This window comes from Bos javanicus, chromosome 3 (genome assembly GCF_032452875.1).
Source record: "Bos javanicus breed banteng chromosome 3, ARS-OSU_banteng_1.0, whole genome shotgun sequence".
NCBI classification, from domain to species: domain Eukaryota; kingdom Metazoa; phylum Chordata; class Mammalia; order Artiodactyla; family Bovidae; genus Bos; species Bos javanicus.
In genome coordinates, this window is record NC_083870.1 from 92,343,645 (window position 1) to 92,365,226 (window position 21,582).

The window sequence follows — 21,582 nt, forward strand, 5'->3', positions numbered from 1 at the left end:
TGGGGTGATGTGTGTGGTGGTGGTTGAGGTGATGGTGTGTGTGGTGGTGGAGGTGATGGTGTGTGTAGTGGTGGGGGTGATGTGTATGGTGGTGAGGATGGTGTGTGTGGTGGTTGAGGTAATGGTGTGTGTGGTGGTGAGGATGGTGTATGTGGTGATTGAGGTAATGGTGTGTGTGCTAGTGAGGGTGGTGTGTGTAATGGTTGAGGTAATATGGTGTATTGGTGATGGGGGTGATGTGTGTGGTGGCTGAGAAGATGATGTGCTGTGGTTGGGACACAATTGGGCTTTCAGACCACTCAAGTCTACTTCAACCAGACCATATCTACTTGTGTGTTTTGTGAGTAGGGTCCTCACAAAACTTCATTTGTAAGGCTTCTGCGGCTCTGAAAGTTTTATGAGGAATCACTGCCCTAATATGACTGGCTGTACGTTCCTTGTCCATGCCAAGCAGGTTCCCATCTCCATGCTTTTATCCATGCTCCTTGGAGGCCTCCATCTCTGTAGAAATTCTGCCTTCTCAAATGCCCATGCCTCCAAGAAGCTTCCAGGACTCAGTGTCAGGGCAGGACCACTCCCTCCTCTGTATACACTGCCCTGCATCTCTGCTTCCTGTGTTTTTGTCTGACTCACATACCTAGGCTGAGAGCTCACCACCTCAGTCATCCCCACGCTAATATTCTCCTTTCTTCTCTGCTGACTCATACACAGAGCTACATAGAACCTCGTAAAGATTTGCCTGCAGCACAAAGTCTGGGAGGCAGGGGGAAGACAGACACATAAATGGATGACACTGTGACATGAGTATCATATGATGGAGGGGAGCCCAGAGGCCCTGGACCAGGGACGGGGGAGGGGGAAAAAAGGCTTCTTAGAGAAAAGACTCCTCAACATGGTTTAAAGGATGAAGTGTGAGCCTAGAGAAGTGGGAGAAAGTGTCCAGGCAGAAGGAACAGTGTATGCAGGGGGCCTAGAGCATTAGAGACAATGGTTAGCTGGTGTGGCAAACTGTAACTAGTGTGTGGAATAAAGAGTGTATGTGGGGAGCAGCAGGACACGAGGCCTGGGAAGCAGGTGGGGAGCCGGATCACAGACGGCCTTGGGTACCAGGCTGTGGAGCTGGAACTTAATCCTAAGAACAATGGGGCCTTTACAGGGAATTGAAAAGATACTGACAAGGTCAGATTTACTTAAAAAAATTTTTTTATTGTGGTAAAATACACATAATGGCAACCCAGTCCAGTACTCTTGCCTGGAAAATCCCACGGACGGAGGAGCCTGGTGGGCTGCAGTCCATGGGGTCGCTAAGAGTCGGAAACGACTGAGTGACTTTACTTTCACTTTTCACTTTCATGCATTGGAGAAGGAAACGGCAACCCACTCCAGTGTTCTTGCTTGGAGAATCCCAGGGACAGGGGAGCCTGGTCGGCTGCCATCTATGGGGTCGCACAGAGTCGGACACGACTGAAGTGACTTAGCAGCACACATAACATAAAACTTACCATCTTAGTCATTTTTAAGTGTGCAGGTCAGTGGTATTAAATACATTCACATTGTTGTGGACTTTCTGTGGTGGTCCAGTGGCTGAGACTCCGTGCTCCCAGTGCAGGGTCCTGGGGTTCGATTCCTGGTCAGGGAACTAGATCCCACATGCCACAACTAAGAGTTTTCGTACTGCAACTAAGACCTTGTGCAGCCAAATAAATAATTTTAAAAGCCTATAATATAAAGCATTTTTAGAAATATCCACAGGGAGCTCAGCTCTGTGCTCACTGATGACCTAGAGGCCTGGAATGGAGGGTTAGGGCAGGAAGGAGGTTCAAGATGGAGGGGATATACATACACATAGCTGATTCACATTGTTGTATAGCAGAAACTAACACAACATTGTAAAGCAACTATACTCGGATTAAAAAATAAATGAATGAATACATTCACACTGTTGTGGAGCCAACACCACCATCCATTGCCCTCTCTCCTTTCATCTTTTAAATCTGAAACTCCACCCATTCACCAAGACCTCCCCATTCTCCCCTCCCCACCAGCTCCTGGCAACCACCATTCTGCTTCTTGACTGTATGGTTTTAACCACTCTAAGTACCTCATACACGTGGAATCATACAGTATTTGCTTATTTCAATCAATGTCCTCAAGGCTCACCCATGTAGCATATGTAGAATTTCCATCTTTCTTTGCTGCTGCTGCTGCTGCTAAGTCGCTTCAGTTGTGTCCGACTCTATGCGACCCCATAGACAGCAGCCCACCAGGCTCCCCTGTCCCTGGGATTCTCCAGGCAAGAACACTGGAGTGGGTTGCCATTTCCTTCTCCAATGCATGAAAGTGAAAAGTGAAAGTGAAGTCACTCAGTCGTGCCCGACTCTTAGCGACCCCATGGACTGCAGCCCACCAGGCTCCTCTGTCCATGGGATTTTCCAGGCAAGAGTACTGGAGTGGGATGCCATTGCCATCTTTCTTTAAGGTTGAATAATATTCTATTATTCAGTATCTGCCACACTTTATTTATTCACCCTCTATGAACATGTGGGTTGCTCCTACCTTTTGGCTATTGTGAATCATGCTGCTTTGAATGTGGGTGTGAAAATCTCTCTTGGAGACCCTACTTCCGATTGTTTTGGCTGTATGCCCAGATGTAAACTTGCTAGGTTATAAGGTGATGCAAGTTTTAATTTTTTGAGAGACCACCATACTGTTTTCCACAGCAGCTGTGCTGCCTTACACCCCCACTGACAATGCACAAGTTTCCAATTTATCTATATTCTTGCCAACACTTGTTATTTTGCTTTTTTGATATTAGCCACCCTAATGGGTGTAAGAAAGTATTTTAAAAAATAATTTACTGAGGTGAAATTCACATAACATAAAATTAACCATTTTAAAGCAAACAATTCTGTGGCTTTAAGTACATTCACAATGTTGTTCAGCCAACAACCAATTCTAAAACATTTTCATGACTCCAAAGTAAAATCCCTTACCTGTTAAGCAGTTTCTTCCCATTCTTCCTCCTCTCAGCCTCTGGCAACAATCAATCTGCATTCTGTCTTTACGGACTTTTCTATCTGGACATTTGATTTATAGAACCATACAATATGAAACCTTCTATGTCTGGTTTCTTTCCCCTTACTTAATATTTTTGAGGTTCATCTGTGTTGTACCATCTATCAGTACTTAATTCCTTTACATGCTGTGCTATGCTAAATCACTCAGTAATGTCCAATTCTTTGTGACCCCATGGACAGCAGCCTGCCGGGCTCCTCTGTCCGTGTGGATTCTCTAGGCAAGAATACTGGAGTGGGTAGCCATTTCCTTCTCCAGGAGATCTTTCCAACCAAGGGATCAAACCCGGGTCTCTCGCATTGCTGGCAGATTTTTTTTACTGCCTGAGCCACCAGGGAAGCCCTCATTCCTTTATATGGATGAATAAATCCCACTGTATGTACAGTTGTCCTTTGGTATCTGTGGGGACTGTTCCAGGACCCCTGTGGATATCAAAATGCACAGATGCTCAAGTCCCTTACATGGTATAGAATGGCACATTTTCCAGTATACTTTAAATCATTTCTAGATTACTTATAATATCTAATACAAAGTACATAGTTGTTAATACAATGTGAGTACCGTGTAAATTGTTGCCAGCCCTTGCCAAATTAAAGTTTTGTTTTTTGGAACTTTCTGCAATATTTTCCTGAATATTCTGGATCCACAGTTGGTTCAATCCATAGATGTAGGACCTGTGGATATAGAGGGCCAACTGTACATACTACAAATTGTTTATCTGTTGATGAACCTTTGGGCTGTTTGGGTTTACTTTTGACCCCTCTAGCTAAGTCCATACAGTTGTTTGGAGGGGACAAGTCTGGATGAGGAAGATGGATGCAAGCATAGGTCACTGACGTGGGAAGACAGAAGGGCTGCATTGATTTAGAAGGCAGGTGGTTGTAAGTGCTAGAGGGAGGAGTGAAAAATGTCTCCCCAGTTCATTGCTCTTGAGACAAGCTATAGGGGAAGAGAAGTTTCGGGAGAAGATCATGAGCTTGGTTTGGACCTTGCAAATTTGAGTTGCTTGTGGACCATCAGATGCAAATGCCCTCCAAGGCGTTAGAGATGTGGATCTATGTGCATCTGGAACTCAAGAAAAAGTCTGGGCAGAAGAGGGGTTTGACAGTCATCAGTTTGTAGCTGAGATTATCAGGAGGGAGTAGGGAGGTGGCAGGAGGGAGGAGGCTCAGAACAGGACCCCGAGGGTTCTGGAAGGCAGTTCCTGCTCATCCTGATCATCTTGCTCACCACTGAGTAAGCAGGCCCAGGTGCAATGACGGACACAAACAAGTAGCGACATAAATCCTCGTTGAATGAATGAAACAATCCACAGAGGCCTGAGAGACCTAAGAGGAGAAACCAGAAGACTGTGATGTTGGAAAACTTGAGAGGAATTCAAGGATGAAATGGTCCGCAGTGCTGATGTTGCAGCCGTTATTCTGGGTAAGAACCAGTGACCTTGACTTCTATCTGGGAAAGAGGAAAGCACTGATGACCCAGGCAAGTGACACAGATTTGCAGTGGTGCAGAGTCGGGACAATCCCGAGAGGCCTTGCAGGAGCGGAGCTCGGAGCAGAGAGGGTGAGCTGCAAGGTCCCGTCTGGTCAGCCTAGGCTCTGGTCAGGAAGCCAGGATCTGACTGAGTGACTTGGCTGAGTCCCTTCCCTCTCAGGCATTTGAATGGCCACTCCTGGAGAATCTGCAATGACTGCTATTCATCCTCACTAGCTGTAATCCCACCTCCCAGAGCCTCCCCAGAACCTCCTCACTTCACAGGTCCCTTGGCTCTGCATAGGGAAGGGCTTATCTCAGGGAACACTAATGAGTCCCTCGTTTTTTTAAATATTTGGCTGCACTGGGTCTTAGTTGTGGCATGGGGAATCTCTGTTGCTGGGCAAGGACTCTCTAGTTGTGGCGGTGAGGGTTTAGTTGCTTTGCAGCATGTGGTATCTTAGTTGCCTGACCAGGGAGCAAACCCACATCCCCTGCGTTGCAAGATGAACTCTTAACCACTGGCCCGCCGGGGAAGTCCCTGGGGTCCCCTGTCTATAACTGGCCCTCAGAAGTATGTAGGTGGAGAAGGGAGAACCAGAAGCTTCTGGCTGCTCGACCAGCATTTCCAGGGTTCCATAACTGTTTTCTTCTCCTTTTTCCGAAGTTGAGGTTTTTCATAAGCCCCAGGCACATCAGATGGGAAGAGGAAAGGTATCTGGGAGAGGCTGAGAGACCCCAGGAACACTGAAAGTTAGAGGGAGGGCTGACCTTGCATCCAGATGGCTCACAGAACACCCCCCACCCCCCCCCCCCCCGCCCCACACACACACAACTCCCTGCTAGCTCAGAGGAGATGCCCATATAGGTGGTGGGAGATCTAGACACCCGGGGCTTTGGATCTGGCTTCTCTCTGCTTCACTGAGTGACCCTGGGCTAGGGCTTCTCTTCTCCAGGGCTGCTTCTTGTCTCTACCATGGATTCACTTGACTGCCTCATGCCCTGACATTCTAGAGCTTCAAACTGCCATACTGAGACCAATGTGGACACAGTACAGCACAGCAGATCCCAGCCAATGAGGGGCTGATAGACTCTCCAGCTCCCTCACCCCTTGACTGGGACAACTTTGAGGCACATTCTATGTCATCACCCAGAATTCCTTGGTGGAATCCTTGGTTATCAGAAACTTATTTGAGGGCCTCCCTGGGTGGCTCAGTGGTAAAGAATCCACCTACCAATGCAAGAGACATGGGTTCAATCCCTGATCCAGGAAGATCCCACATGCTGCAGGGCAATTAAGCCCAAGTGCCACAGCTGTTGCGTCTGCACTCGAGTCCAGGAGTTGCAGCTACTGAGCCGGGGCACCACAACTACTGAAACCCGAGAGCCCTAGAGCCCGTGCTCCGCAACAAGAGAAGCCACCAGCGGGAAGCCTGCTTACCACAACTAGACAGTAGCCTCCACTCGCCACAACTAGAGAAAAGCCTTCACAGCAACGAAGACCCACACAACCAAAAATAAATAAATCAGAACAAAAAAAATTTTTGTAAAGAAACATTTGATAACATCCTCCTTTCCTTGTCTCATCTTCCAACATGCCTGCAGGTGCTCTCTCTTGTCTCAAATCCTTATTTTAGGGACTGTTCCTGGGGAAACCCAGCCACAGACAGTGCAATAATAGTAATGGTGAAAGTGAAAGTTGCTCAGTTGTGTCTGACTCTTTGCACCCAGTCCTATCGAGTGCAAGGAGTGGACCCCCTTGTGGACTGAAAGCTTGTTTGGGAGTCCTGGGTCAGGCCACCTCCGCTCTGAACCTGAGGCATTTCAACAGAGACATAGAGGTGGGGGTGCAGCTAGTGAGGGTGTATAGTTGTCATTGCAGATTCTCCAGGAGTGGCCACTCAAATTCCTGAGAGGGAAGGGACTCAGCCAAATCAGTCAGTCAGATCCTGGCTTCCTGACCGGAGCCTAGGCTGACCAGACAGGACCTTGCATCTCACCCTCTCTGCTCCGAGCTCCTCTCCTGCAAAGGCCTCTTTGTGACCCCATGGACTCTGAAGTCCATGGAATTCTCCAGGTCAGAATACTGGAGTGGGTAGCCTTTCCCTTCTCCAGGGGATCTTCCCAACCCAGGGATCACACCCAGGTCTCCTGCATTACAGGTAGATTCTATACCAGCTGAGCCTCAAGGGAAGCCCAGGAATACTGTAGTGAGTAGCCTATCCCTTCTCCAGTGGATCTTCCCGACCCAGGAATTGAACCAGGCTCTCCTCCATTCAGGTATATTCTTTACCAACTGAGCTATCAGGGAAGCAATAACAACAGGAACTGCCGTTTACTGAATGCCTGATATGTGCCAGCCTTCATATTATATAGACCTCATGTGATCCTCCCAACGAGCCTTCCAAGTGGACGTTATCACCTCTATGTCTCTGTTGGGATGCCTCAGGTTCAGAGGGGAGGTGGCCTGACCCAGGACTCCCACTTGACAAGCTTTCAGTCCACAAGGGGGTCCACTCTTTGCGCTCGATAGGACTGGGTGTCGAGGAACCTGAACCCAGGGGCCTGGCCCCAGTGGTTATCACACCCAGAGCAAAGGCAGTGTGGGGCACTTTCAGGCACTGACACTGTCCCCACGACAGCACCATGAACAGTGGCGGCAGTGGACTCCTTCCAAGGTGTCACTAGCCAAGGATACTGATGAAGATGGAGTCCGAAGCTGGAGAGGAAGAACAGGCAAATATGGTGACTGCCATCGACAGGCTGGCTTGTGGCTACTCTTGGGGATTCCTAGCAACACCTGGGGGACTCTTTGAGAGAGATAAACTCCCATGTATGCAGAGTGAGGCTCAGGATCATCGTCCTTTGGACGAAAATCGGACTCCATTTTGTAATCACAGGTCATTAAACTTGAGCAGTGTTTAGGCTGCATCCAATACATTCTTAATGTGTTTGTGTAGACAGACTATGCCTTTGTTTATGGAAGCACAGAGATATTTTGCTTTAGGTTTAAGTTTCAAAGCATGGCTCCATAGTAAATATTTTAATTATATAAAAAGAAAGCTAGGGATTTCCCTGGTGGTCCAGGGCTTAAGAATCCACCTTCCAATACAGGGGATGTGAGTTCGATCCCTGGTCAGGGAATTAAGATCCCACATATCACCTTGCAACTAAGCCTGAGCGCTGCAACTAATGGGCCCTCGTGCTCTGGTGCCCGCATACCACAACAAGAGAGAAGCCCGAACGCTGCAACTAAGACTTAATGCAGTCAAATAAGGAAAAAGAAGAAATAAAAATTAAACTGCTGTTATTAAAAAAAAAAGCTATTTGAGTAATAATGAAGTAATACACTCATGTACACTAAAATAAGCTCCCTTGATGGTATTCAGGAGGCTACACTCCACTTCACACTGGGTCTATTTTCCCAAGTGCAGCTCGGAGTAACCCCCCATTTCTGGCCTCAGTTTCTTCACGGGTGGTAAGTGGAGCACCTGGATAAGCCCCAAGCTCTCTGAGGTCCCAGACTTGACAGGGCCGGTGGCTCTCCCTTGGGGCCGTTCAGCAAATCTAGGCAGGTTCCTGCCCCCACTGTCTAGCCTAGAAGCAGATCTGTAATTGAGCCTGCAGGGTCACAGTGACAAGCACAGCCGTAAATCTCAGCTGAGGAAGCAGCCCCCGGGAGATAAATTGTACTGCGGCTGGCTCTTTCCTGTCTCTGGGGTTAACATGGAGAGAAAGGGAGCCGACAAAACCGCTCCCTGTGGATTAGACAGTCCACAGGCTGTGGGCACCAGGACCCAGGCTACCCTTGGCTGGGAGGGAGTGGCTACAGAATGCTGTTTGCTCCTCAGAGCCCTTGAACATGGGCATAGGGTGGTTTAAGCCAAACAGTGACTTGGTCAGAATGAATGCTTTGTCATGGAGTGTCTACATGTCTCTTTCCTCCCCTGGATTCTGCAGCCAGATACTGTGTCTCAGTCAGCTTGGTGTGTCAGCACAGGGGCTGTATGTATTACTGAATACCCATAAAAGATGATAACAATGAGAACTAATATTGAGTGTGAATTCTGTGTCAGCCCTGTGCTTATTGTTCTACACGTATTATTTACTCCTCACAACAGTGCCAGAAGGTACCCTCAGGAGACAGTTGAGAAGACATAGCACAGAGATGTTAAGTAACTCATCTAGCATCACTCAGCTAGTTGGTGGCTGAGCCAGGATTTAAACCCAGGTAGTTTGGCTCCAGAGACGGGGCCCTGGATCACACTGCGAGGTGGTCACAGAGTAGTCATGACAACAACAGTGAAAACGGACAGTCAGGCACAGGAGCCCACCAGGTAGCCTGGCAGTGGGAGCACCGGGTTAAAGACAAGGGGCTGAGAACGGCCACTGCCGTTTGAGGAACGACGATACGCTTGGTACATAATAGGATGTGCTGAGAGATGAACACAGGAAGCTGGGGCCTGACCCCAGTGAGCTCGGGGGCCAAGCTAAGGAACGTGGGCTGTCTCCTGTGGGAGAGGGCAAAGCAGTGACACAGCCAGGCATGAGGACCCCCTCTCACTAGCTCTGTGACCTCGGGCAAGGCACTGCCCCTCTTGGAACCTCAGTTTTCCAAAACTAAGATCAGGGCATTCGGTCCCAATCACTTCACGGTAAATAAAAGGGGGAAAAGCGAAAGCAGTAACATATTTTCTTTTCTTGGGCTCCAAAATCACTGCAGATGGTGACTGCAGCCATGAAATTAAAAGACGCTTGCTCCTTGAAAAGGAAAGCTATGACAAACCCAGACAGCATATTAAAAAGCAGAGACATCATTTTGCCAACAAAGGTCCATCTAGTCGAAGCTATGTTTTTTTCCAGTAGTCGTGTACTGATGTGAGAGTTGGAGCATAAAGAAGGCTGAACGTTGAAGAATTGATGCTTTTGAACTGTGGTTCTGGAGAAGACTCTTGAGAGTCCCTTGGATAGCAAGAGATCAAACTAGTCAATCCTAAAAGAAATCAACCCTGAATATTCATTGGAAGGAGTCATGCTGAAACTGAAACTCCAGTACTTTGGCCACCTGATGTGAAGAGCTGATTCTTTGCAAAACACCCTGATGCTGAGAAAGATTGAAGGCAAAAGAAGGGGGTGACAGAGGATAAGATACTTAGATAGCATCACTGACTCAATGGACATGAATTTGAACAAACTCTGGGATAGTGGAATACAGAGGAACCTGGAATGCTGCGGTCCATGGTGTCACGAAGAGTCAGACACAACTTAGCGACTAAACAGCAATAACATTCATTCATTCCTGCTGCTTTCTGCCTCTCAGGGCCTGGGCAAGGACTAATAAGACAAGAGACAAAAACGATTATATAAATTGTAGCAGATCTGACAGATGCAGGTTGGTGGGAGGCATGGAAAGAAGTGAACAGACAGCAGTTGTGAGAGTAGCCAGCTGTTTTCATCTAGAGACTACCAGATTGCCTCCAACTTTTATTGTTATTAAAAGGAATAGCATTTGCATGAGGCCTTGCTACTGCCATGTGGCTTTTATCACCTCAGTTGAGGGCCCTCAAACCTTTTAAGTTAGATGTAATTATTTATCTTGGGCTTCCCTGGTGGCTCAGACAGTAAAGAGTCTGCCTGCAGTGCGGGAGACCCGGGTTTAATCCTTGGGTTGGGAAGATGCCCTGGAGAAGGAAGTGGCATACCACTCCAGTATTCTTGCCTGGAAAACCCCATGGATAGAGGAGGCTGGTGGGCTACAGTCTATGGGGTAGCAAAGAGTTGGATACGACTGAGCAACTTCACTTTTATTCAGCTTACAAGTGAAGACACCAAGGTGCAGAAAGGTGAGGTGATCCCCGTACCCGCCGAGCCCTACAGGCCAGGGGCAGAGCTGAGCACAGGTTTGGGGTTCCAGGTGCACAGCCGTGTTCTTTCAGGGTCTCACGTGACCTTCTTTATACTGTCAGCTTGTCAGAGCCAGAGGGCAAACCAAGGGCACGAAGGTACAAGGAGACAGGAAACAGCAAGAACTGAAGACTAGAGGTATTTGAGGTCTCGAGCACTGGTCAATAACCTCGAAGGTCTGACAGGTTATAACTTGTCATTTTACCGAAGTCCAAATCTGAATTCTTTGCTGCAAGACCGATAAGTGGGGCAAAAGCCTGTCAGAAAGGCCATCCGGCTGACTGCCCAGTGGGCGGTTCTCAGCTCAACTGCCCGGTTTTCTTCCTGGGGGAGGCGGAGAGGCCTGGGGTTGAAGTTGCACAGGGTTAGAAGCAGTCCATCTGGGGAGAAATCCCAGCTCTGCCACTTGAAGCTGTGTGATGTTAAGTGACTTCCTGTCTCTGAACTTGTTTCCTGATATGGGATATAAGAATAATAACATCTACTTCCAAGGATGTTGAAAGGATTAAATGAGATAGTCATTCATAGGCTCTCAGGACAGCCAAGGAACTGGGTGGTACAGGGCAGCCTCTGGGAGGGGAAGTGGGAGGCAGGGATGCAGAAGAGGGAGGAAGGCTTACTGCTCACCATATACCTTTTTGTAATCTCTTGTTTTGTTCTAATCATGTGTAGAGGGTCCCTTTTCAGATATATTAATAGAATTTCAAAAAGTGAGATAATGCATATAAAATACTTGGCACAGTCTTGACGTATATCACCCCATAACTCTTAGCCTTATAGTTATTATATATATTAGTATAAAGTAGTTATTATGAACTCTTTCTTTGTGGACAATGACTCCCTCCTGCAAAGATGAAACCCTTGATGGAGCTGAAAAGGAGGATGCTAAAACAAGGGCTGTTTCTTACCTAGAGTTTCACGGAGTTTCAGGGGGCAAATACTTCCCTTTGACTGGGCTTCTTGCTAAGAAAGGTTAGGCTGACACCTGGGCATCTGGAGGATCATGGCAGCCTCATTGGAGTAGGAGACTGGCCTTGAACGTGTGTCAAACCATTGGTCCACAGGCCTGGGCTTGGCGCCTGTCTCTGTCATTCACTGGCAGAATAACCTTGAGCAAGTCGCGGAACCTCTCTGAGCCATCCGATTTTCAATTGACAAATGAGGACGGTAAGAGTGGTCTGCCTTGCAGGGCCATTGGGAGGATTTTGAGAGAATTATGTGGTACCTCTCATCATCACGTCTTCATCTTCATCACTGTAAGGCGTCTGTCCTTCATCTGGACACAGCGGGAGCCAGTAAAAGGTTTTCTGCCAGGCGCAGTAGGGTTGGATTTTAGGCATGAGAGGTCACTCTGGAGGTCAGTGTGGACAGGGGACTGAGCAAGGAGGGGACTGAGAAGGATTCTGTGTGGACCCCCAAGCCCACCCCACCTGACCTCTCTGAGCAACACCTTTGGCCATGAATTGTACTCACCCTGGAAAAGGACTGTTCTGGATGTGGCAGGGAAACAAAATCTGATGTAACTAACAGAGCTTTGCCTTATCCACTTGCCTGGGATGGTATTTATGTTAATCCTATTCCCAGCTAAAGCAACTCACTAATAAAATCGGCGCCTCTGCTCTGGGCTCCACACCATCTGTCAGTTCCGCTCGGGAGGCGCTCTCCCAGGGAGCAAGGAGCCCATGGCTGGGCTTCATGGGCCCTCGTGGGCCAGCCTGGAGGTCCTGTTTACCTTGCACATACATACGAAGCCCTGCTGGGGGCCAAGCCCTGGGCCAAGCACTGGGGACCCGGAGGACAGAAAACAGACAAGGTTGCAGGTGCTCCATGAAGCATGCACTCTGTTGCTGCTGCTGCTGCTGCTGCTAAGTCACTTCAGTTGTGTCCAACTCTGTGCGACCCCAAAGACGGCAGCCCACCAGGCTCCCCCGTCCCTGGGATTCTCCAGGCAAGAACACTGGAGTGGGTTGCCATTTCCTTCTCCAATGCATGAAAGTGAAAAGTCAAAGTGAAGTCACTCAGTCGTGTCCAACTCTTCACAACCCCATGGACTGCAGCCTACCAGGCTCCTCCGCCCATGGGATTTTCCAGGCAAGAGTATGGGAGTGGGTGCCATTGCCTTCTCCATGCACTCTGTTAGGAGAGGCAAAAACACAAGTAAACAAATAAGTGACTAAGTTCAGATGGGGTTAAATCCAATGCAGAAAAAAAGCCCTCATGTGTCAGAAAGTGGCCTAATGAGAGGGTGAGGGGAGACCTTGTTGAGAAGGTGAATCACCCTGGCCCATCAGAGTGTGCCAGGCAGAGGGAACAGAAGCAGATCCCCCAAGGAAAGGCCACTGTCAGCGAGTTTGAGGACAGAAACCAGAGCACTGGAGCCGGGGTAGGAGATGAGACGGATCCCGCCCGTGGCAGAGGTCAGGACATGGGGGACCCTGGAGGCTGTGGAAGGACTGTGTGAGAGGAACTACAGGAGGGTTTTGAGTGGCATGACCTGCAGTAGTTTTAGACGTCACACTGGCTGCTGGGTGGAGAGTCCATTGCAGGAGGGACAAGACTGCTCCCAGGAGACAGATAAGAGGCTCTGGCAACTGGAGATGGGAGAGAAGTAAGGCTCGGGGTTCCCTTTGAGGGTAACAATGTGAATAAGATCCAGAGTGTAGTTTACCTAGCACAGCATCTAACACACCTCGGGAGCTCCCTCCATGATGGCTAGGGGTTTGATTATTAATATTTTGATTCTCCTCTGCCGCACAGCTTCTCCAAAATATTACCCTTTAAAAATCCTGATATTTGATCACCTCAGGTACAATGCTATGGGCACTTTCCCTGGCAGGCTGGCCTCCGATCATGTCCCCAGTGGCCACGTACGCTGCTGACCTCCGAAGTGACCCTCCCAGGGGCCATGCATTTATTTCCTGGCTCTGAAGCAATCCAACGTTTAGTGCCTCCTCAGGGAGCCTTGCTCTCTGCTTCAGGCAGGAGGGGGTGGGACTCTTGCACACAGAGAGATTTTGAACCTGACACAGTCCCTGCCCTGGAGCACATATTAAGGTGGAGTGGGAAACAGTGTCTGATGCACTACTCCGTATTTGTTGATTCACAGCTACCCACGTCGTAAGCCCCTCCTACTGTACCTATAACTTTACTTGGGTATCTCCTCATCTCAAAACCTTTAAACTTCTCCAGGTAGAAACTCCCAGCCCAGAATTCAGGCCCTTCACAGACTGGCCCCTGCCTCTTCTCCAGTCTTCACTTCAGGCATTCTGCCTCTTCATGCACTTTGCCTCCTGCCACAAGACACTTGGGCTTCCCTGGTGGCTCAGTGGTAAAGAATCCGCCTGCCAATGCAGAAGATTTGAGTTTGATCCCTGGGTCAGGAAGATCCCCTGCAGAAGGGAGTGGCAATCCACCCCAGTATTTTTGCCTGAGAAATTCCATGGATAGAGGGCTACAGTCCATGGAGTCACAAAAGAGTCAGATATGACAGTGGCAGTCCATGGGGTCGCTAGGAGTCTGACACGAATGAGCGACTTCACTTTCACTTTTCACTTTCCTGCATTGGAAAAGGAAATGACAACCCACTCCAGTGTTCTTGCCTGGAGAATCCCAGGGACGGGGGAGCCTGGTGTGCTGCCGTCTATGGGGTCACACAGAGTCGGACACAACTGAAGCGACTTAGCAGCGGCAGTAGCAAACAACAACAACACACGACACTTCTTATCGTTCCCTGTTCTCTGACATGTCTCTGACTTGCACTACCTTTCCTTGTACCAAGAATATCACTTCTCCCATTCACTACCTGGTAAACTCCTATACATCCATCAAAGCCCAGCTCCAGGGAATTCCCCAGCAGTCCAACAGTTAGAACTCTGCACTTTCACTGCCGAGGGTGTGGTTTTAATCCCTAATCAGAGAACTAAGATCCTGAAAGCTGTGTGGCAAGGGCAAAAAAAAAAGGTCCAGCTCCAACATTAGCATCTTTGCAAAGCCTTTCTGATTGTCTCCAGACTGAGACACTCAATAGGCAGAGTTGGCCCCCGCTCCACGATACTCCCACAGTCTTCCACCCATTACTCTGGCATGCCAGACTGCTATGGATCAGTGATTCAGTCCTTCCATTGGACTGTGAGCCCCTAACGGGTTCATCTCGGTGACCCACAACAGGGCCTAGCTAGAGGAGGGAAGTGGTCAGGAAATAATTTTGTTGGGTGACAAGGATATCGGTGTGGCCACAGTTACAGGTAGATGAGAGGCACAGGCATGAGGCCAAAGTGGCCAGGAGACACCTGGAGGGCAGGGCCTTGGGTGCCAGGGCTTGGGTGGATTTCAGCCACTGGAGAGAAAGATGAGGAAGAAGAGGAAAACCAAATCCCACTTAAAAGACCTGGGAAGGAGAACTATATGGCATTATGATAGGGGATATAAATATTAATTATGTTTACACAATGTTCTCAAAGGCTATTAGCTCTGGGTTCATTGTCCAACATAAATAAGATAACCCTTGCCATTAAGAACTTCAAGTCTACTAATAGGTAAAAAAATACCTGTGCACCTATAAACATATAAAATTGTCTCTTTCTTGACCTCTGACTCCATCTCATCAAACATTCCCTTATGCAGATGTAGAAATCGAGTCATGGAGAGTTGAACTAGCTTGTCTAAAACTTGTTAACTGAAGCAACAAGCTAATGACTATTCAATTCAAAGGCAGTCATGAAGTGCTTTGGAGGAAGAAATCTCACCAGTCACAGAACTTGTTTTTCATCCAGTATGGTTGCTTGTGTTTTCTGTCTTATACATGGATTGATACTCCATGTATCAATGTATACTGTATACTCCATGTATCAATGTATAATGTATCAATGTATCAATTGATACTCCATGTATCTGTGAAAAAAACCCAGATTGGATTACAACCCAAAGTATAAAATAAATATGAGTCCATACTTACATAAAATAAATAATAACTAGGGGGGAATGGGCAAGTCTTCCTTAGGAAGAATTCTGAATACTGTATGTAGATACTGCACCCTCCTCCAGGAGGTGGAGTTTGATTCCCATCACCTTTGAGTATGGTCTGGGGAGGAGAGTCTGAGATGGAGATGAGCACACAGGAAGTTTATTAGGGGCTGCTCCCGGGTGGAGGGAGGGAAATGGGTAAGATTAGGCAGAGATCAGTTGGGGGATGCAGTAGTAAGACCTCAGCTGGTGCCACAGAGCTGTGAAGCTCCCAGTCCTTCAGAGTCGTGCTGAATTGGGACAGTGGAAATAGGCCTTTATAAACTTGAATCAACCTGCCCTGGGGGAGGGGTCTGACCTGGGGGGAGGTAACTCTCCTCAGCTGAGGGAATTCCCAGCAAGGGGTTGCTGGCTGAGGGGGAATGAGGGTGTCAGTCACAGGGATAAGGTCTGGGCAACACAGGACAGCACCCTCTAGAGCCCACACTTTGTGCCATCCAGCCCCACTTCTTGAGTTCTGGGAGCATCTCTTCTGGGATTCCAGTGGGCCTCTTTTCCTGGGGGAAACTTACAGAGCAAAGTTAGTGAGACAAACTGCCAGCCTCAGCACTGTGACTGGTCTGCAGCTGATACTCATCTTCCTCTTCTGTTACCTGTTCTAGATTCCCTTTACCCTCAGCTAGCACCTCTGCTGGGCTCAGTGACCTACGTGGTGGCGTGATCCTGAGAGCCTGTGGTCACCTGATCCTTCTCAGGCCACGGCTCCCACACTGTCTATCTACGGTAAGTATTGGGAAAGGATCCCCTGGAGAAGGAAATGACTACTCACTCCAGTATTTTTGCCTGGGAAATCCCATGGACAGAGAAGCCTGGTGGGCTACAGTCCATGGGGTCACAAAAAGAGTCGGACACGACTGAGCGACTAAACAATCTGCCAAGGGAATGCCAGGGGATTTCCAAATGGATTAGCTGGGTAGGAAAGATATACCTCTCTGCTCTCCAGTGCTTAACAGCAGCCTTACCACTTCCCGATGATCAGGGTTAATTATGCTGAACGAATGGTGACTCTGCTTCTTGCCTGCTGGTTCCTGGAAACCAGGATCTCAAAGTACCTGGGTGTCAGACATGGTGAAAAGTTCAATAGTCGTCTTGAGGTCTCCCCAGCTGAAGTGTTGCCTCTTGGGAACCAGACCTCCAACCCTGCAGATGCCAGAGTTGTGGGGATTGACGGTGAGTGTGAGACCACTCCTGCTTTCATCCTTGGTTTCTGGACCCATGTATTTATTCTCCCTGTTGGAGACAAAGTGCTGTGTAATGGTCTTTGATATACTGCTTCTAGGAGGATGGCATCCTGCCCTCACAGAGTGTTGTTTCTGAGCTGGTGGCTCAGCCGTGCCTTTACAGACAGTTCCAAACTGGCAGCTTAAGGACAGTGCAGTATGTGGAGGGATGAGTTGCCTCCATGGCCATGTGCCTACTGACGTAGAGTCATGCTGGATCCCACACCAGTAGCTTAAACACCCTGTGATCCTTGCAGAATTGTGCAGGATGAAGCCCTACAAAGAAATACCTAGGATATATGTCTATTTCAGGAAGGATGAATCGCAGCTCTTTCCAGGGTAGAAGGGGTTTAACATAATCAAGTTGTCAAGTGGCTATTTTTCTCAAGGAAGGAGATATATCTAAGATTGAAAGTCGGGTTTTGTTACTGGTAGCTTAAACACTTAGCATCAGCCATAGCTAGATGAGTCTTGGTGAGTGGGAACCCATGCTAATGGGCGCATACATTCTCTCTCTCCATGCCATCATGGTTAGTGTTTATTGACACCCCTATTGCCAACACTGGGATGGTCTTATAATGCATATACATGGTTGTTTAATGCTCCCCCTCCCCCCACCCCCGGTCTGGTTGGTGTTAACACAGAATTCAATGACCTTCACACTCGGAGCCCATTTCCATAGGTCCATCCATACGCCTCTAGCCCAGGTCTCCTTGTCCCTGGTTTTCTAATCTTATCCTTCCAGGCCCCCAACCAAGCAGCCAAACCATGCACTGCTGCCCATGAGATCCAGTAATACTCCATCCTTGGGCCCCTTTTCATTCCACAGAGTGGATGACTATGTGTGCTATTCAAAGCCCTGCCCACTGGAATTATTTTCTCCTCCACTGTCTTTCAAGGACACCCCTATGTGAGGCCTGCAATGCAGCAACAGTCTATTTTTGGCTTGCTCACACGTACTGAGCCTACCCACTCTTAAACAAATTTTGGCTTTTTTTCCTCCTTCAGCTGGATATAAGGAGCTCTCCAGGCAGCCGTAGGTGAGCAGAGGAAGAGACACTGGTGCAAAGGTGGGGGGTGACAAGGTGTCTGGGCCACCTGTTCATGCTGCTGCCTTCTGCCCTGTGGTCCTGTGACCAATCCCAGCGGTACCACATCTGTCTCATGATGAACTACTGCAGGCCTTGTCTGACCTTCCAACCTGGTGGATCTGATAGAATCCAGCTCACAACGAGCAGCTCTGGCTGTGTGGTCAACTTGATGATGCAGAGTCAGACGATCTAACCTGGTAGCAAATCAGGAGCTGTATTTTGAAAAGTGTGTCATTCCTGGCTAGAGATGACATGGCCCTGCTCCAGAACCCCAGGGGTCTAGATGGTGATTCTCCTACTAGGCCTTGTCATAAACTCCACAGGCATCTTTTACCACTACAGCTGCCTCAGATACCACGGGTTCTGCCAGATCATATGGTCCACAGAGCAAAGCTACTTGTCTTACAGCCTGGACCTGCTGCTGAGTCCCGATCTAAACTCTGGGTCCCGATCTAAACAGGCAGACCTGGAGGCTTCCCTGGCTCGGATGAAGAATCTGCCTATCAGTGCAGGAGACTTGGGTTGGATCCCTGGTCTAGGAGGATCCCACATGCCATGGAGCAACTAAACCCGTGAGCTGCAACTATAAGCCTGTGCTCTAGAGCCCAGGGGCCACAACTACTGAGTCCATGTGCCCTAGAACCCTGGAACAAAAGAAGTCACTTTAATGAGAAGTTCATGCACCACAGCTAGAGAGTAGCTCCCACTCCCTGCAACTAGAGAAAAGCCAGCAGTGAAGACCCAAAACAGCCAAAAGAACAAATAAATAAAATTACATATATTAAAAAAAAAAAAAACCCAAACAGGCAGGCTCTGTGTTATCTGATATATGGGAGGATATATGGGAGGAAACAGTACGTATTCCTAGTTATGGAGTAGGCTGCCTCCAAAACCCAAAGAGACATTGTGCTTCCTTCATAATGGAGGAGTAGATGCAACACTTTTGTCTTTTACTTTGGAGGGAATGTGTCTGGCAAATCCCCGATGACTGGCCCCTAGAAATTTCACTGATATGTCAGATATGCAGATGATACCACTTTAATGGCAGAAAGTGAAGAGGAACTGAAGAGTCTCTTGATGTGGGTGAAAGAGGACAGTGAAACAGCTGGCTTAAAACTCAACATTCAAAGAACTAAGATCATAGCATCCGGTCCTATCACTTCATGGCAAATAGAAGGGGAAAAAGTGGAAACAGTGGCAGATTTTACTTTCTTGGGCTCCAAAGTCACTGTGGATGGTGACTGAAGCCATGAAATTAAAAGATGCTTGCTCCTTGGAAGAAAAGTTATGACAAATCTAGACAACATACTAAAAAGCAGAGACATCATTTGGCCAATAAAGGTCCATCTAGTCAAAGCTATGATTTTTCCAGTAGTCATGTATGGATGTGAGAGTTGGACCATTGAGCATTGAAGAACTGATGCTTTCAAACTGTGGTTCTGGAGAAGACTCTTGAGAGTCCCTTGGACAGCAAGGAGATCAAACCAGTCAATCCTAAAGGAAATCAACCCTGAATATTCATTGGAAGTACTCATGCTGAAACTGAAGCTCCAATACTTTGGCCACCTGACGTGAAGAGCTGACTCACTGGAAAAGATCCCGATCCTGGGAAAGATTGAGGGCAAAAAGAGAAGAGGGCAGCAGAGGATGAGATGGTTAGATGGGACCACCAACTCAGTATACACGAATGTGAGCAAGCACCAGGAGATGTTGAAGGACAGAGAAGCCCGGTGTGCTGCAGACCATGGATGTCGCAGAGTCAGACACCACTTAGCAACAACATCAGGCTCCTGAATCTTGGTAGTGTTTTCTCCCATTCTCTGTGTCTCACTAAGGTTTCCAGTATACTTGCTGTTTCTTGCTCATCTGTTTCAATTAGCTGATGGGTTTAGTACAATAGATACGTGTGATATTCTGCAAGATACCTAGTTGGTACAGGTCTTTCAAGACTAGATTGTATGACAACATGAGAGTTAACAGCCCTGGAGCAAGACTGTAAATGTATACTTTTGTCTGTTCCAAGTGAATATGGAGTCTGAGCTTTCTTTCTGATATGGAAAGAAAAGAAAAACATTCACTACATCAGTGGCTACATACTATGTACTGGAGAACATATTAATGTACTCCAGGAAAGACACCACATCTGCCATTAAAACTACCACTTGGCTGATCTTGCTCTGGTTCCCTGTCACCTTCCAAGGTACATCTGATTTTTGTAGGGGACAGACCAGTGAATTAAAGAGAGAGATAAAGGGAACACTATTCCTGCAACGTTTAGGTCTTTAAGGATGGCATTATCTTTGCCATTCCCTGATTACCAGTGAGGTTGAGGATTTTCTTATATGTTTATTGGCTTATTTCCTCTTCTTTGAATTCCTGTAATTTGTAATTGTTTACTTTTTAAAAAATGGTTGCTCTATCTTAGTCATCCCTGTGATCCTCAGACTTGGCACATGAGAACTCAACAAATATGCACTGAATCAAAGGTTTTTCTCTCTTTTTCGGCCGTGCTGCCTGACTTGTAGGATCTTAGTTCCCCAACCAGGGATCGAACCTGAGCCTTCAGCAGTGGAAGTGTTGAGTCCTAATGGGAAATTCCCTAAATCAAAGATTTTAACAAGATGAAAAAGTAGCATTTGATTGGACATCCTGGTCATCTGGGATCTTGAAACCAACCTCCTTAACTTATGGGTAAGCCTATTCCTGACAGCAATTGTATCATTTTGGTTGATTTAAAAAGAAAATACAAAGTCATCCAATCAAATCATCTCTCTTCTGAAACCGAGGCAGCGTCACCAAACTAATCGAAGCTCCAAAGCCTTGTTTTCTGGATGGACTCCCTTTGATAGCAATAATGGGCAGTAACAAACTGAGCCCTCAGCCCATCTGGCTGTGATAAACACATCCAAAACACATTACAAATCTCAGAGTGAGGCTCTGAGGCCTGAGGCTGCAGCAAAAGAAAACCAAGGCTGACAGGCACAAGTTTAAAACCCTGATATTTTATAAATGAAAAAAGGCCAGCTGCCTGTTCCTTCACCACTGAACACGGTAAATGAATTATCTGAGCTTCCTGCCATTTTTCAAACCTGGGACTCTCAGATATCATTAGAGTGTATCATCAACTCTAAACTTCATTTGTCCAAAAAAAAAAAAAATCTCTAATTTACTGAATCTCTAGTGTTTCTTTCCTTTGCCTTAAATTGTTGTTGTTTTTAAATCATTAAGTTTTTTTCTTATGTATCTGTTTATACAGGAACGTCTTTATCTTTTTAAAACACACATCTTATTAGGTCTCTCACTTCCTCAGAAACTTCTCATGCCTTCCCATGATCTGAAGGCCAAAGTCCAAACTCCTTCACAAGGCCTCCAGGGCCCTATCTACTTTTTTTTGCCCAATTTCTCTCCATTCCTAAGACCCTTAAGCTTCTACCACCCATTTTATTGCCTTTACTGAAAGAAGCCATGCACTTTATACCTCTGTGCTTTTGCACACATACTGACCCCTCTGCTAAGAACTCTGTGTGAAGACTTCCTTTCCCTTCAGTTCAGTTCGGTTCAGTTCAGTCGCTCAGTCATGTCTGACTCTGCGTTAGAATGGTGTTAATCACCACTTTCTCCACTTCCTCAACATTGTACATAAATATCTACAGTAAGCACTTAATATGCTATACTGTAATTATTTTCCTGTGTGTTTGTCTCTCCACCAGACTAAGAATTCCTGAAAAGTAGAAACTGTATCTTCATTACTGCAGTTTCCCCAGTGCCAGTCTAGTCCCTGGAACAGAGGAGGTGGG